The following is a 17,622-nucleotide window of genomic DNA, read 5'->3' as shown; positions in this document are numbered from 1 at the left end:
AATAAATGGTTGTATGGAATATGGATGATAATTCATAACTCACCCAAAATACAACATGATTATGGTACAAAAGTAATAACGTTATGGGCTGTCATATCTATCCGTTTAATAAATATTTTGTATTCTCTTGACTTTAATTAAGCGAATCATGTTTTGTTGGCCTGTTTTGCTTGTTTAGTTAAACATGTTGACCCATCAACTTGTTCAATTAAGCAAGTCAACATGCCAACCTTTTTAACCTGCAGCCTCGTTTAACCCATTTACGGCAATTTAATCCTCATCCCATGACTTGTTTAAACTTGAATACAAACCGCCGACCCTATTACAACTTGTCAACACATTTGACTTGTTTAAATATGTTAACAATTTCATTTTTGGAGATTGATAACAAATACATGGCATCTTGATCACATTACAAGCTCAATAATACAACAAGACACAAAATGAACTTTTATTCATATCAAAATAAAACACAACTAAACCATGGATTATGACCTTATTATCACACAAACCATTACTCTACCAAGCCAAACCAACTAGATGGATATGCTGTTTGGAACACCTTTCCCGGTCACACCTCTACCAGAATACGGCTTCATAAGTTGGTACGGAACCAACCCTGCACCACGTCGGTTCAACAAAAGCGGAACACGGTTTCTCGAGTCTACAATACTTTCTAGCTCATTCAGACTTCTTTGAAACTCCTCAAAGGCCACCTTTATAGCCGGCACCGCCTCCCATGCCGGCTCAATGGTCCCACCAATATACTCCTCATCTGGTGAATGGCTTGATAAAACATCCAAAACTGCCATCACTTTTGTAGCTTGAATTTGGGACGGGAAACAATTCAACAACACATCTTCGGGCCGTTGAATAAACGACTCCCATTCCTCTTCTGTGGGGTCCTCGTTAGGCATTTTGGTTCTTGCGATTGTCGGCCTGTTCGGGAAGTAACCAGCAAAGTCGTATTGACCAAAGTTGACCGCTGAGTGGTGACCAGAAGCCACCCACATTATGGTTGAAACGATTCCAACTAAATCGTCTTGGGTTTTGAGTTGTGGCCACCATGCTTCATCTTTCTTGTCCCCGTGACCGACTGTACAGATTTCATTCCACCATGCTTGAAGCTCTTTATCAGATTCTACAAGATTTGATTCTGGGTAGTAGTGGTTGACATAAGAAGTAGCCCATTGTTTGATGGCATCATAAATAAGTAAACCATCATTTGCAAACGGGTAATCCTCGATCGTTAGTTTTACACCATGTGGTGCATTTTCATCTTCAACTGCCATCCCCCTGAATGATACCATACAATATAATTAATTTCATATAACTACTAACTTCATTATTATTTATATTATTGCTATTATTGTTGTTATGTTGTGTAAGAAGGGTACCTGCTAATAAGGTCGGCTGGAAGTGCCTCGTGATCAAACCGCCACAGCTGATCATATGCATCAGAACAAATTTCCATACAATATCTTCCAGGAGAAAATGTTGACTCGATGACACCACCAGCGTTAATGAGAGCTAATCGAGCTAGAGAATTGATTTGCATAGTGTAACGGAGATGAGGGAGAAGTAGTCATTTAATAGGGTGCATTTGGCTGAGATGACGGTTGGTGGCAATTATGTAAGGCTCTGTAACACAATGTGTTCTTAGCCTGCATAGTAAAGAACACCAAAACAATGTTCAACTCCAACATATGCATAAAATCATAAACATGTAAAATAAATTGTTATCGAAAATAAAGAACCAACCAATGGCTCACGAGCTCATGATAAGCCGAATCATGGGAAAGAACTTGAGCCTTGGCTAGCTTCCATAGCCAGGCACCAGTAGCATTCCAAGTTGGTGTGTACACATGATTCCACAGTGGTTTCTCTTTAGATGGTGGGCGAGTCAACTCAATGGCTAGTGGGCGTAATGTTCCCTCAGGCGTAAGGAACATTAGAGTTCTCGAACCATAAAGAGTTGTGCCTTTAAGCTCTCGTGTTTTATTCACATAAGGTAGAAGCAAATCATGGTAATCCAACATGAACAGTTTCTTTTGCGCTAAAGCCTACAAGTGTATAATTAGTAGACATTTAATTTGACAACACTTCATAACCTTAATACACATTATGTTGCGTTACCTCATCGAAAGTCATGACACCACCGATCTCTTTCTGTACAATCTCCTTAGTGATTGCTGATTCAGGCGGTCCGTATATTTCAGGATCCAGTTTACTCATCAACGGCCATTCCTAGTAATATAATCAGGCAACATCTTAGTCAAGATGTTATTTATTGCGTATGCTAACAGTGAGAACGTTTCACATGAACATACCGTGACCAACTGTATGGCATAAGGGTTGAGACCAGCAAGCGTTTGTCTGCAAAATTCCTCATCACGAAACCAAGGAAACATGTCCCCTGCGCTTAAAGCCATTATTACACAAACAAAACTTACACTAATAAACCATGAGGATGCAAAAAGGATAAATGCTTACTGTCAATAGTTTCAGGAATTGGAAACTGGATAACAGCATGCGCAGCATCAACCTCTTTTACGAGTTTAGGAAAAGCACTTGCAAAGCCATTATCAGTGGTAGGAACATCAACACCTTGATTATAGACTAAGTCTATATCTGTGAATAACGGAAATCCCTTGTCTTTGTCTGTGTATTTTGCATCTAAAGCCGGTATGAGTTCATGGAGCACGTTGAACAAAAATGTAGCACCAAAACTGTAAATCCTTTGTCTCTGAAAAATTTTCATCGCATGGTACATAGAACGGGACCGAATTTCTGGTCTCAGCCTTTTTATCTGCAATTTCAAAATGTTTTGTTTAATTCAGTAAATTCCTTCTATAACTATTTTTTCTTATTTTTATTTTTTATATAAATGTTATCGTTACTCAAAGTGAAAAAATTATAATATAGTGACAAGTAACAGGCAACAAGCTGCGCTGTAACGTGTAAGCACTGATGGACCGACCATAGAAATAACATGTAAACTTTGATTTTGTATTGAAATCCAGTAAGTTGAGTAAATTGTACCTATAGTAGTGGACATAGGGCGACCAGTACGGCAACGCCTAGGGTACGGATGTTTCTCACCACCTAGCACTGGCCTTGCTAAATTTAAACTTGTGTCTGGATCTCCGAGATCGTCGTATACATCATATTCGTAAATCCTATCGTATGGTTGACGCTCTCCTTCGCCATTGCCTCGAAGAGACTCCAGATCTTCCGCTCTTAACGACTTCAGTCCTTCAGGCGTCTCCGATGGAAGGTAATTAGACTACACAATCAAACTACAAATTATAACTCAACGGCAACGGCTACATGTTTGATATAGCATTAACAAAAAAAACTTTTTCCTCTTTTTGGTCCTTTAACGAGATGCTAATTAACATTAGTGGGAAAGTTAACGCACAAACTAAAAACTGTACTAAACATGCGAATCAAATAGTGTAATTACCTATGCAAGTAAAGTAGTATAATTATATAAAATAGTTGTTTTGTATGAGTGTAATTACACTATATATGTACGATATTAAATAACATTTAAAGCCTTAAAAAGGAGTGAAATGTGGTTTTCGTCCCTGTGGTTTGTCCAAATTTGCAGTTTTAGTCCAATAGTTTCAAATTTGTGATTTTTGACACTGTAGTTTCATTTCACTTGCAATTAAACCTGAATTCACTAATTCTCTTAAGTCTAAGTCTGGTCGTTAAACCATCAGCGTGCCCTTCACGTGATGGGCAACTTTGTACTTTTTTCCTCAAATACACCCCGGCCCCTCACGTGAGGAGGCTTGGAATTAGGACTGGAGTTTATTTTGGTAGAAAAAGGACAAAACTGCCCCTCATGTGAGGTGCTTGTTGATGGGTTCAACAACCAGACTTAACAGGGTTAATGAATTCAGGTTTAATTGCAAGTGAAATGAAACCACAGGAATGAAAATCGTAAATTTGAAACTATTGGACTAAAACCGCAGATTTGGACAAACCAAAAGAACCGAAACCGCAATTTAATCCCTTAAAAAGTAGTAAAACTTTAATTAAATCACAAGATATCAATTTATTTCAAAGATCATAAACTATTGAGCTATAATAAAATAATATAAATAAGAAAAGAGTGGACCTTATCGGTGAAGAAGATTCTTTTCCCGGGTACATCAGCTTTGGGCTGAATCCAAGATTCACATGTGAAAGTCACACCGTTATCAAGAGCAATGGTCTCGAAGAACATTTTTGTATCATACTCACTTTCCACTAGAATAGCCCCTATTTCTCCAAAATCTGCAGGGATCTCAAAGTTGCATATAAATGTGTACTTATTAATGCTAGAATCCGATCTTTCATATGTCGCGGACGCCTGTAACGTCTTCTGGTTTCCTTGCACTATATCAAGTAACGAAAAAAAAACAAGTCATTTTCAATACAATAATACTTTACATTAAGAGCGCGCGCACGTACACACATATATATATAGGGGATAGATCATGCGAGAAGTACGATAAGTTGATCTCAACCATTGATTATCTCTTATTTGTTCAATGTATTAATTCCTCTAATTACTCCTAAAATATTCTTCACATTAATTTTTGTAAAAAATTACAAATTTGAATTATCTATTACCTACATATAAAAAAATATATATGTAGGTGAATTGTATTAAATTAATCACCTACACAAGTAACAAAATAATCTACCTATAGCTCATATTTAATTATACAAATTGTTAGTTATTTTTATTTTTATCAAAATGTAACTCGTATTTACCAACACAACTTATTTCTCCTACACTAATTTTGTTTCTTTTATTTTTCACCTACACATATATCGTATTCACCTACACAGCTTGCTAGTTCATTTTGTTTTCACCTACATATAAATAATATTTATCTACACATAACTCGTATTTTGCCTACACATAAAAGATAGATTATAAAATAATTAAAATTATAAAAAATATGATGTGTTCCTACATTGCGAATATTTTACAAGTTTAGGTTAATAATATTAATTGTACGCGATATCATGAACAATGTTTGTTTGTGTTAGTTAATATTCTGATATGCGTAGGTAAATACAAATGGGTAGGCTATAACATGAGGTAAATTTGTATATGTAGGTTATTATTGTGATATGTGTAGGTTAACATGAACTAGTTATGTGCACGTATATAAATATTATGATCTGTGTAGGTGATAACATGAATTAGTTTTTGTATGTGTAGGTTAATATTACGATTTGTGTAAGTATTTGTTTTTATGATGGTTAATATATTATATTTATTAAAGTATGAGTATGATGGTTTCGTTTTATGAATTATTTAAAGATTAAATCAAATTAAAAAATAAAAATAAATGTATAATCATTTGTAACTTAACATTAATTGGTATTAATTACCAAAAGAAATTTCTAAACTTTTTACTAATATACCTCTACAATTAAATAATCCGAAATTAAAAATAAAACTTATGATCAGCTAGATGCTCTTCTCGCACTTCTCACACTAAAAATACTTCTGAAATGAACCCAATCCTATATAAATATATATATAGGATTAGTATCATTTGGAAACTCTTAAATTATTTAAGAACTTGAAGGAACTCTTAATAACTAACATTTTTTGTAAAAATTTTTGTAGGTTAATGTTATTTAAGTATAATTTTATCACTTTTGACATCTATATTTACGATTATAATTATGAAAATTAGTTTTTTTTTACGCATATCTATGTTTTTTTTACACATAAATTTTTATCACATAAATTTTACACATGTGTAACTTGTGATTTATATATGTAATCAAAATTTTTTTTTTATAAATATGATAAAACAAGTCTCAAATAATGTTAATATATAAAAAAAAGTTAAAAAAATATTTGGTTTTTAAGAGTTTCTAAAAGTTCTTAACTTTTTTTGAGTTCTCAAATGAAACTAACTTATATATATATATAGGCAGGCATGCGTATACGTACAATCAAGATCATTAGAAACGAGCTCCAACAAGAAATACCCCGCTTTAAGATCCGACATTGTACCAACATGACTACTAGGACGTAAATCACCGAGGGCATAGCTAATGGCTGGTTGGATGGTGATGAGACCATTGACTGTGGTGGTCTTGGTAACAAGGGGAGTCGTTACGGCTCTAATGTTACCGACACTTGAGGTGGATCGAGCTAGAGTAGCGTTATGCTTCTTGGTGAATGTGTGCTGGCGGAGGATGGCGGAGGAGGAGGAATGATTGGTGGTGCCACCATTGATGAAGGGCTTACGGAGTGGTAGTAGTTTTTGAAGAGAGTGAGATTGGTTGATTTGTGGCTTTAGCATGATTTATTTTTGTTTATTTTGCTCAATGCTCTTATTTTGTTTGTGTGATTTGAATGTTGGAACAAGAATATTTATTTATAGGCTGATGGAATGTGATACTTATTTGAATGAAGGGTAAAAAGGATATTACACCCACGAATTTATACACTTCTGTGATTTATAAATATAATTATCTAAGTTTATTATATTTCGTAAAACTAGACGTTAAAAATCACCCATCACGTGAAAAAATATATCGTATTTTATATTTTTTTATTAATAAGATCGGGATTCAAGCCCATCAATGTTGTAACTTGTTATTTTAGTATACAAATATGTATGACGATGTTTCCACGGATTTCGAGATGAACGAACCACGTCTTGATCTTCTTCTCCGGCTGGTTGGGATCTGCAATGACTTTTTGGGGGTGTGGAGGTGACCGCTAAGAAATCTCCAGGATCTCTTGTTCACAGACACAAAAATATGGTGGTGACTCTTATTGAGAATGACCCACCTCTAATAAGGAGGTGAAGACCTCCTTATATAGGGAGCCTCATGGCCACCATCATGGTACCCTAATGGGCCTAGCCCAGTTAGGGTTACCTCCACAAAACCCCCTCAGCCCAATAACATTGTATTAGTCCATATAATAAAATAAGCCAAACATAATAAATTTAGGGTCATAAAACCGGGTTTAGTACCATACCCCTACAAGCCCCTCATAAAGTCCAGCGCTCCACCTAAACGCTTGCGCGCCCAGGAGCAACGCTGGACTTGGGGGGCTTGTAGGGGTATGGTACTAAACCCGGTTTTACGACCCTAAATTTATTATGTTTGGCTTATTTTATTATATGGACTAATACAATGTTATTGGGCTGAGGGGGTTTTGTGGAGGTAACCCTAACTGGGCTAGGCCCATTAGGGTACCATGATGGTGGCTATGAGGCTCCCTATACTTAGTTTTTATTAATAACATTGTATTAGTCCATATAATAAAATAAGCCAAACATAATAAATTTATGGTCGTAAAACCGGGTTTAGTACCATACCCCTACAAGCCCCCCAAGTCCAGCGTTGCTCCTGGTCGCGCAAGCGTTTAGGTGGAGTGCTGGACTTTATGAGGTGTGTTAGGGCGTGAGGCGGTTTTTTCCCTTTTCTTCGGCCTTATCTTTATTGTCTTTGAGTTTTGGGAGGTTTTCTTCATGATGGTGACGTGTTGTGGTTTTTATGATAATGATGGTGCACTAGCATGAATAAGATATAGCACGCCGAATAATAAAAGCCTGCGCGCGAGGCGACTTACGAGCTATGAGAATAATAAAGCTTGCGCGCGAGGCGACTTATGAGCTATGAGAATAATAAAAGCTTGCGCGCGAGGCGACTTACGAGCTATAAGAATAATAAAGCTTGCGCGCGTGAGGCGACTTACGAGCTGTAAAAATAATGAAGCCTGCGCGCGAGGCGACTTATGGATCTATGAGAATAATGAAGCCGGCGCGCGTGGCGTCTTACGAGCTATAAGAATAATAAAAGCTTGCGCGCGAGGCGTCTTACAAGCTATAAGAATAATAAAAGCTTGCGCGCGAGGCGTCTTACGAGCTATATGAATAATAAAGCTTGCGCGCGTGAGGCGACTTACGAGCTGTAAAAATAATGAAGCCTGTGCGCGAGGCGACTTACGGATCTATGAGAATAATGAAGCTTGCGCGCGTGACGTCTTACGAGCTATAAGAATAATAAAATCTTGCGCGCGAGGCGTCTTACGAGCTATAAGAATAATAAAAGCTTGCGCGCGAGGCGTCTTACGAGCTATAAAATGATGATAATGACTGGCCCACAAGGGCCTCCTCCGCGCAGGATGAATATCCCGGCCTGTTTTCAAAATAATAATGGAGGCACAAATGGCCAGATAATAATAATGATGTCATAGGTGTTTATGCGGCTCGTAGCCAAACCTGCAAAAACATGTCAACTAAAAGTGGATGTATTGCATGGTTCCCATCCTCGGGCAAATTATGAGGTGTGCCCAACCTTTAAGCTTGGCGCGTGGCCTATGGGTTTATGAGGATTCCCAACCTTTAAGTTTGACGCGTAGCCATATGGGATATTATGAGGATTCCCAACCTTTAAGTATGGCGCGTAGCCATATGGGATATTATGAGGATTCCCAACCTTTAAGTATGGCGCGCGGCCATATGGGATATTATGAAGATTCCCAACCTTTAAGTATGGCGCGTGGCCATATGGGATATTATGAGGATTCCCAACCTTTAAGTATGGCGCGTAGCCATGTGAGTACAATCATGGTTGTTCTTATCCTGATTTGGATTAGACTGTTCATTTGTTATGTCGCTTACGCGCGGCCTGCGCAATGTCTCCTTTATTCTCACGCGCAGATGTGGTGCGCGAGCGTGCATGATGCGTGAGCATCTAATATGCATGAGCATACGTGAAGCCCAATAACATATGTGATGCGTGAGCATGTGATATGCGTGAGCATACGTGATGCGTGAGCATACGTGATGCGTGAGCATACGTGATACGCGTGAGCATGCGTGATGCGTGAGCATGTGATATGCGCCACGAGCATAGGTTTTGGCTGTCTTCATGAGCATGTGATATGCGTGAGCTGTGGCGTAGAGTAATCGCCGGGAGCGCGCATGCGACCCGCTGTGGCGTAGAGTGATCGCCGGGAGCGCGCATGCCACCCGCTGTGGCGTAGAGTAATCGCCGGGAGCGCGCATGCGGCCCGCTGTGGCGTGTAGTGATCGCCGGGAGCGCGCATGCGACCCGCTGTGGCGTAGAGTGATCACCGGGAGCGCGCATGCGACCCGCTGTGGCGTAGAGTGATCGCCGGGAGCGCGCATGCGACCCGCTGTGGCGTAGAGTGATCGCCGGGAGCGCGCATGCGGCCCGCTGTGGCGTGTAGTGATCGCCGGGAGCGCGCATGCGACCCGCTGTGGCGTAGAGTGATCGCCAGGAGCGCGCATGCGACCCGCTGTGGCGTGGAGTGATCGCCGGGAGCGCGCATGCGGCCCGCTGTGGCGTGGAGTGGTCGCCGGGAGCGCGCATGCGGAATCCGAAGTTGATCCACAGGGAGCGATTTTGATCCGCGGTGGCGCGCACGATCTAGAGATTTTGAATATCCACATCAGGTAGGTTTTATGTAAAACCAACAGATCTAATAGGATTTATAGATCTATGAATATGAAGTGTGACTGTTGCTCAAACGAACCCAGATCTGAAAAAATCATAACTAGATTTGGTATTTTTCACTTAGAAAAAACACAGATCTAAGGGTTTTCCCCAAAAGTTCGGTGGTATTTCTTCTTGTGTATTTCCAGATTTGGAAGTATTTTTTAGATCTACGGATTTTTGGATTTCCATAGAACATATCTGAAAGAAGAAACCGTAGACCCGAGATATTGATGAACAGATCGGAGGGCCGAGACGAGAAGCGAAGCGTGGTTCATTGCCGTCCCACGGATGGCGCCATTGTCGAAGCACAAGATGAATCTGACCTGATCCATGACGATGTTTCCACGGATTTCGAGATGAACGAACCACGTCTTGATCTTCTTCTCCGGCTGGTTGGGATCTGCAATGACTTTTTGGGGGTGTGGAGGTGACCGCTAAGAAATCTCCAGGATCTCTTGTTCACAGACACAAAAATATGGTGGTGGCTCTTATTGAGAATGACCCACCTCTAATAAGGAGGTGGAGACCTCCTTATATAGGGAGCCTCATGGCCACCATCATGGTACCCTAATGGGCCTAGCCCAGTTAGGGTTACCTCCACAAAACCCCCTCAGCCCAATAACATTGTATATTAGTCCATATAATAAAATAAGCCAAACATAATAAATTTAGGGTCGTAAAACCGGGTTTAGTACCATACCCCTACACCTACCATCTAAGGAACATTGTGGTTCGGGTTTTATGATGTTAGACGAGTCCAAGTGCGAATTGGGTCTACAAGACTCGTTTGAGCTGAGCATGATAAATTCAATTTTCTAGCCCAATTAACTTAGGCCCAGTATGATGCTGAATTATGTCTGTTTCGGTTCTACAGGAGTAGTACAGACTAGAGCCTATAGGTGTACAAAACCGGCTTTTAAACCCAAACCGACCCAGTTTATAAACCAAACCGGTTTGGTCAACAGCTGGTCAAAATCGGTTTGACTCAAACCGGTTTGGTTTATAAACCGGTTTAGAAGCAAGATAAGCCGGTCTGGTCAAGTCGGTTCGATCTGGTTTATAAACCGGTTTAACCGATTTTAAATTGGCTTTTCTCAAACCGGTTCGGTAGATCTTAAGAGAACCGTTCCTGAAACTGTCGATTTGGGTAAAACCGGTTTTGAACCCAAACTGGTTCGGTTCGGTTTGCAAAAAACCGCCCAAACCGATTTTTTTGTACACCTCTAGTACATACCAATTGCTTTGGTTAGACATGCACAAACTTGCTAACCGGTTATTCAAAAACCGGTTAATTTAATAACCGTTTATTGGTCAACGGTCAATTAACCGGTTAATCGGGTCAACTAGTAACCCATTGTCAAGCCCAAAATTCCTAACCAGTTTCGGGTATAACCAACTTGTTAACCGGTAATGAACCGGGAGAAATACCGGTTTTTAAAAACATAATTTAAAAACCTAAAACCAGTTTCAGTTAACCGGTTTTGTAACCGGTTATTATCCGGTTCTGGGGTCGAAATGAAAAAACCGGTTACTAACTGTCGTTTTTTCTTAGTAATAACCGGTTAGAGAATCGGTTTGGTTAGAAATCGATTAGTGAATGGTTAACCCGTTTGTATGTGCACCTCTAGTTTTGGTTTATTGAAATGCAACATCGTTGCAACTCAAAACACAAAACCAACATGTAAATTTATTATAAATTCAAAACACAAAATATTTTAACAAGAACAATAAAAATATCGTTTTATAAAAATAAACCAACTTAAATCAACATATTCAAACCAACTTAGTCTACCAATTTTTCTATTGTTAGTGGTGACTCAAAAATTCCAATTGACCATTGGTTTCTATATTGTTTCATAATCTCATTCTTGATTCTTCATCACCATAATTTTTATAAGTCTAAACTGCGGTTTCGTCCCCGTGGTTTGTTCAAATATCCTGTTTTAGTACAATAGTTTCAAATTTATGATTTTGGTTCATGTGGTTTTATTTTACTTACAACTAAACTCGACCTCCCTAACCTCGTTAAGTCTGGTCGTTAAATCCATCAGCATGCCATTCATGTGAGGGGCAGTTTTGTCCTTTTTTTCCCAAATACACACTAGTGGGGTCTTGCGAATTAAGACTAGGTTTATTTGGAGATAAAAGGGACAAAAGTACCCCTTATGTGAATGGCACGCTTATGGATTTAACGACTAGACTTAACGGGGCTAGTGGAGTCGGGTTTAATTGCAAGTGAAATGAAACCCCAGGAACGAAAATCACAAAATTTAAAACTATTGGACTAAAACAGTATATTTAGACAAACCACAAGGACGAAAAGTACAGTTTACTCTTTTTATAAAATAACAATTATTATAGTATGCTAGTAAAATTGCACCTTTTATGACACTTTTAAGTCTAATTCAAGCACTTTGCTTCTTTGTGGTTTAGTCACATGGAGATAAACATCAGTCTGAAAATGATTTACATATAAGACATGTTGATCACATTTTAGGCTCAATTCTGTAGACTGACCGATAATACAACATACAGTAACTTTTATTCCATATCAAAATAAAACAAAACTAAAACCATTGATTAAGACCTTATTACCACACAAACCATTACTCAACCATCATGACTTGAACCGAACCGACTAGATGGATATGCTATTTGGAACACCTCTTCTGGTCACACCTCTATCTGAATACGGCTTCAAAAGTTGGTATGGAACCAATCCTGCACCGCTTCGGTTCTTTAAACTGGGATCACTGTTTCTTAAGTCGATAATGCTTTCCAGCTGATTTAGCCTTCCTTGAAACTCCTCAAATGCTGCCATTAAAGTAGGCTCTGCCGCCCATGCGGGCTCGATGTTCCCACCAATATACTCCTCATCTGGTGAATGACTTGATAAAACATCTAAAACAGCCATCACTTTTGTAGCTTGAATTTGGGATGGAAAACATTTCAATAACATATCTTCGGGTCGTTTTAGAAACGAGTCCCATTCTTCATATGTGGGGTCCTCATTAGGCATTTTGAGCCTTGCAATCTTCGGCCTGTTCGGGAAGTAACCACCAAAGTCGTATTGACCAAAGTTGACCGCCGAATGGTGACCCAAAGTCACCCACATGATGGTTGATACAATACCAATTAAATCATCTTGGGTTTTGAGTTGTGGCCACCACGGTTCGTCTTTCTTGTCTCCATGACCAACTGTACGGATTTCATTCCACCATGCTTGAAGCTCTTCATCAGATTCTACAAGCTTTGCTTCTGGGTAGCAGTGGTTAACATAAGAAGTTGCCCACCGTTTTATGGCATCATAAATAAGTAGGCCATCATTTGCAAACGGGTAATCCTCAATAGTTAGTTTTATACCGTGAAGAGGTAGGTCCCAGCAGAGCCCAGTTGGACCCGCAAGACTCACCTCAAAGAGGGACGTCTGCGCAGTTGAACCCGCAAGACTCACCTTCAACAGGGACGTCTGCGCAAAGGCTAAACTCGCAAGACTCACCTTGAAGAGACGTCTGCGCAGAAACCAACTAGATCCGCAGGACCCACCATGCTCAGAGACGTGACGTCCTTACGCGCAGTACGCAAGCTGTTCCCGCAGGAAAAGCCTCCCAATGGTCGACGTACTCCGCCTGTTCCCGCAGCAACGAATACTAGCCATCAGGGAAGGCTACCCGCGCAGCAAGGCTACACGCACAAGGCACTTAACTCTTAAATAATTCAGTAATGTCACCTGAAGAAGGAGTGAGCAAGCCGGGAACACTCCCGCACAAAGCCGGGAACACTCCCGCACAAATGAGCCAGTCCGTACGATACTGGAGGATCTTTTGTACTGTACCTGACGAGGTATGGACAAAAGATCTGACCAAAGATACGACAGCTCACTGACAACAGTATGACGAGCAGCACGCTCTTGTACTGTATGTCACTATCAGCCGCTGCCTACTCACCAACCTGTCGGAGGACGTGCATAGCCTGCAGTTGGTGGAACAGTAATAGTACACAGCCGGCCTGGTCACTATCAGCCGCTGCCTACCCACCAACCACCAGCATGGCACGTGCGTAGCCCACAGTTGGCAGAACAGGAATACTATTCAGCCGGCTGTACCTGCTTGAAAACCTACCTTCGGCTATAAATACTCCAACACCTTGGAATGGTATGGACACATTACATTACCTTATCACATCTTATCTTTTCTAGCAATCTCTTAATATACACTTATATTCAAGAGCAATCTAGTCTGATTCTCACGCCGGAGGGTGGTCACAAGGAGGTACCCCCCCTTCTAAGTGACGAGCTCACGATGTCTGTTTTGCAGGTCACCAGAAGAACCATCTTTGCCGGACATAACCCCTCGTGGGAAACATCTATTTAACCCCCAGATTATCCGTAATATGCCCGGGGTCAATTAGTGTTTCTTCATTGGCGCCATCCGTGCATAAAAGCTAGAACTAATTCTCAGTTTTTTCAAAACCTCCGAAAAGATGGTTAACGTTACTCAGGTCCCCAGGCCAGGGAGTAACCAAGAAACCCCGGTAACCACAACCCCAGCTACTGGGGGGAACACAGGCGAATACACACATTTTACGAACACTATCCCGGTTACCCAAGCCGGGGCAAGTGCAGTAAATTTTACGAACACTACCCCGGTTACCCGAGCCGGGGCAAGTGCAGTAAACAATCCTCCCCTGGGATTCATTGATACCCAGGTGGAAAGACAACAGACGAGGCCCCCCGTCACTTGAACAAGTTAAAGCGTGGGCGAAAAAACGTCAAAGGGAATTCCAAGCAGAGTTGGATGAACGCTTACGTTCACTCCAACAGGCTGACGAATTCGGAAGCACTCGACAACAGCTCAACATGAGCAATGAGTGCGAGTACTTGGACGATGATTCGGAGGAATCCGACACCGACGTAAACCCTCGCCATAGGGCGAAAGGGAAGCGTAAGGACACGGACTTCCAACCGAGAAGGAATTTGGGAGAAACTTTCAAACCAAAAAACGCGGGTAGAAACCCACTTGACTTCTCCAAAGCTTTTAGACCAACTGTTGCAAATGCGGGAACGTCCAAGTTTGCAAGGGACATTGCGGAAGCAATCGCCCCGAAGAGTGCCAAGCAGATGCCCAACATCGGCACTTATGATGGTATATCCGACCCAGACGATCATTTGAACAGATTCATAGCAGGGGCAACCGTCAGCAATTGGACGGAACCCACGTGGTGTTATATGTTCCAGATGACGCTAGTTGGAGCGGCTAGAACGTGGTTTGACCGTCTACCGGTCCACCACATCTATGATTGGGCAGACTTCCAACAGAAGTTTAGCCAACACTTCAGCCAACAAAGAAAGTATACCGAAGAGCAATGGACAATCCTCAATTGCATTCGAGAGGAAGATGAATCTTTGCTAGACTTCATCACTCGCTTCAACTCAAAGAAGCTAAGTCTGGGTAATATTAGCGAAGATCTTGTTCGCGCTGCTTTCATCCAGGGCACAAAAGACCCAGAGCTCATCCGCACCTTAACGGGTAAAGATGACATGCCATCCACATGGGATGCCATCATGACAGCAGCTAAACGCTTCGCGGAAACGGAAAAGCAACTGGGTAGAGATCTTCCCCAGAGCACAAACCTCTACACCCAGAAAATAAGAGAAAACAATGTCCTTACCGCCCGATTAAACAAAAAGAGGAAGCTAGGCATTTGGCAGTTAAGGGTAAACTTTGACACCTCATCCGGCTCGCACCCTCGGTTAAGCGGAAAGGATAACATGCCGTCGTCAAACCGGAACTCCAGATGGACGCCACTCACCAAAAGCATCACCGAGATATTTGACACCGAGAGACTCCCATGGCCAAAGGCTCCAATAATCCGAGAGCGTCACAACGCTGATCAGAGCAAATTCTGTGACTTCCACAGGACAAGAGGCCACAACACCGAGGAATGCGTAGACTTGAAGGACATCGTCGAAGCATTTGTCAGAGATGGGACGCTCACGCACCTCGTGGCGTAATGAACGCTGAGCAGGCTAATGCGTGTAGAACCCTAGTTGGGGAAAACACGAATAAAACTGCAGCTTCAATGTCGGAGACTACATACTGCGTAAACAACGAGATTCCGAACCAAGTGCATATCGGCTCGAAAGGCTCGATGACTCTCCCAAGAACATGGAAGGGAGTTCAATTACACAGTCTGCATGTAGATCAATTCCAAACTTGTAAAAGAAAAGGCCCAGAGCCACTTCTAATGGAAATGATTCTCCTTATCACATTGACGCTGATGGTCTTACATTTATACTTAATGAACTATCCACACTGATATGCCGGTCTTCACCGCATACATAAGTGGGAAAACAAGTCGTTGCATGTGGAAGGCGGCAAAACCCGCATAAACACAAAACGACAAATTTTTAAAGAAAATATAAGGAAAGCCTTCACGCAGGTCAGTCATAGGTAAAGTTTGATCATCCTACTAAATGAAAGTGCCGGTCCTAACCGCACAAATCATAATAGAGGACACCGAACTAACCTATTGACAACCGCGCGTCGAACGGTTAATTTATTCAAAACACTGATATGCCGGTTTTCACCGCATAAATGTGAAGAAATCGTTGCGTGTGGAAGGCGGCAAAACCCGCATAAACACAAAAAACGGCAAACCTTCACGCAGGTCAGTCATAGGTGAAGTTCGGTCATCCCACTAAATGAAAGTACCGGGCCTAACCGCACAAATCATGATAGAGGAAACTGAACTTTAACCTATTGACAACCGCGCGTCGAACGGTTAACTTATTCAGAACACTTAGAAAATATCTTCAAGGAAAAAATGAGGAAAACCTCCACGCAGGTCAGATATAGGTAAAGTTTAGCCATCCTACTAAGTGCAAGTGACGGTCTTACCCGCACAATCACGAAAGAGGAAGCAAAACTTTAACCTATTATCTGCCATGTTGATAGGTTAACTTATTCAAAGTACTTAAGAAATTGCTAAGTTAAACTAAAGTATGCACAAGCAAATCATATATTGATTATGCGGCAAAACAAGTGCCAAATTAAACTATAATATGCATGAGCAAGTCGTATAACGTTTATAAAGCAAGAGTGACGGTCCTACCCGCACAAAGATTTACATTCCATAAAAATTCAAGTATTACAAGAATGGCCAGGTATCTACCTGCCTACAAGAGTGTAAATCTATACAAAAACATAAACCTATCCTAACAGTGGGAAGGGATCTAAAGGTTCAAGCTTCAGGACCACTCCCTCCAAACCCACTTGTACCCGCACCATCAGTTGGCTGTGGCGGTTCAAGGAAGGTCTTGAGAATGGTTAACCCATCATCAGCAGCAGCAACTTCGTTCACCTTCTCCACCACTGGATGCGGGAAGGCAGCATACTGGTTCACTGCTTGGTCATAAGCAGCTTCAGTATCCACATCATATAAAGGGAAGTTGGAAGGCGGGATGCCCTTCTCAACGAACCCTAGACCAAGCAGGAAGCCAGCCTTTTCCCCGTCCTCATGAGAAGCGTTGAGGGCTGCGCTCATGGCATCGTCATATAATGTGTCCGTGAAGACCCGATGCACAACCTACAAAACAAAAATACAAGTATCAAAACCTTTTCTAAGTATAAAGAAAAGCGTGAAGACATTATGAAGCTAAGCTTACCTGCGACAACGCTTCTCGTAGAAGCCATTCCTTGGTAACCAGAGCCTCATGGAGGGCATCTTGAGCTTGGTTACAGGCGCGTTCGGCTTCACTTTTGTTAAGGTTTGCAAGCAACACTTCCTTAGCAGCAGCCTCTTCAACGCCCTTTAGCTTACGCTCAGTATGGTCAAGCATACCCCTCTGGTCCAAGATTTCTTGAAGCTTCTTGGCGTCTTCCATGGCCAAGGCGTCATGAGCCTGCTGGAGCCTCTCTAATTTGGCTTTGAGCTCCTCATTCTCGGTGCGTAGAGGCTCAGCAACAGCTTCAGCCCTGGTGGCCCTCTCAGTTGCGTTCCGGGCGGTTTCCTTAGCTAACCGAAGCTGTTCGTTAACAGCTTGGGCAGCCTTGGAACGGGCCTCGAGACGGGCCTGAACTTCAACCTCAAGGGCCTTGAAGGCCTTCTCCTTCT

General features: G+C 41.5%; 2 pseudogenes; both read right to left on the bottom strand.

Annotated features, from left to right (window-relative positions):
- Window positions 1–412: 412 nt before the first annotated feature.
- LOC143585356 (lipoxygenase 2, chloroplastic-like) lies at window positions 413–6,329 on the bottom strand (annotated as a pseudogene).
- Window positions 6,330–11,920: 5,591 nt separating this feature from the next.
- LOC143585372 (lipoxygenase 2, chloroplastic pseudogene) lies at window positions 11,921–17,223 on the bottom strand (annotated as a pseudogene).
- Window positions 17,224–17,622: the final 399 nt, after the last annotated feature.

The sequence above is a fragment of the Bidens hawaiensis genome, unplaced genomic scaffold (genome assembly GCF_021521415.1).
Source record: "Bidens hawaiensis isolate Kalapana, Puna unplaced genomic scaffold, B.hawaiensis_p1.1 tig00033830_1, whole genome shotgun sequence".
Taxonomy (NCBI): domain Eukaryota; kingdom Viridiplantae; phylum Streptophyta; class Magnoliopsida; order Asterales; family Asteraceae; genus Bidens; species Bidens hawaiensis.
This window is presented reverse-complemented; position numbering and strand designations above follow the sequence as displayed.